The 766-nt window shown below is 42.4% G+C and overlaps 1 non-coding gene across 1 annotated transcript; it reads left to right on the top strand.

Annotated features, from left to right (window-relative positions):
- Positions 1–405: 405 nt before the first annotated feature.
- Positions 406–478, top strand: TRNAS-UGA (transfer RNA serine (anticodon UGA)). The gene has a single exon. It is a non-coding gene; the product is annotated as a tRNA-Ser (tRNA).
- The last annotated feature ends 288 nt before the right edge of the window (positions 479–766 follow it).

Genomic DNA, 766 nt, shown 5'->3' with positions numbered 1-766 from the left:
CTTCCCACCCACCCCTTAATCATCAAGAGATAACTCAAATAGCAGCAGGTACACAATATCTCTAGTAAAAGGGCATCAGCAACCGCTGAACTTCAAAAGAGTTCAGAGCTATTAAAATATGTTCATGTGTGCTTTGATAAGGAAAGTAGGGCAATACCCTAAGAGCATAACTGGGAGATGTACAATCTGTCTGAAAGTGTGTCTCCTTTTTTATTTATTTCAGAAGCACTATTCAATAAAAGACTACAGTGTTGTTTATCTTTTGTTTGTTTGCCCCTAAGCAACTTTCAGAAGTGCTGCCGGCTAAAATCAGAATCAATTTCTGCACAAGAATGAACACGAGGACATTAGGAGAACCCTGCTGGATCAGATCTAGGTCTACTTTTCTGTTCCCAGCATTGGTGAGGAAGCCGTAGCTCAGTGGTAGAGCATCTGCTTTGAATGCACAAGGTCCCAGGTTCAATCCCTGGTGTCTCCACATGGGGAAGGGAGAGAACACTGTTTGAATCCTGGGAAATCGCTGGCAATGGTATCACAACAAATTTGGAAGTCCAGAGTCCCTTCACAACCACATCCTCTCACAGCCATGCCCCCTTCTAAGATTTACAATCTTATGATTACACAGTAATTAGAGTTAGGGATGCATCACAATGATCAATGCAGATCTCCATGGGCTGTGCTTCAACTAGAGCTATTATTTTCTGTCCCCATACATGGGCAAATGATTTGGAGTGCTCCAATATCTTATTTCCGAGTGGCTCAAGTT

The sequence above is a fragment of the Zootoca vivipara genome, chromosome 14 (assembly GCF_963506605.1).
Source record: "Zootoca vivipara chromosome 14, rZooViv1.1, whole genome shotgun sequence".
Taxonomy (NCBI): Eukaryota; Metazoa; Chordata; class Lepidosauria; order Squamata; family Lacertidae; genus Zootoca; species Zootoca vivipara.
Note: the sequence above shows the minus strand (reverse complement) of the source record. Positions and strands in the feature narration are given on the sequence as shown.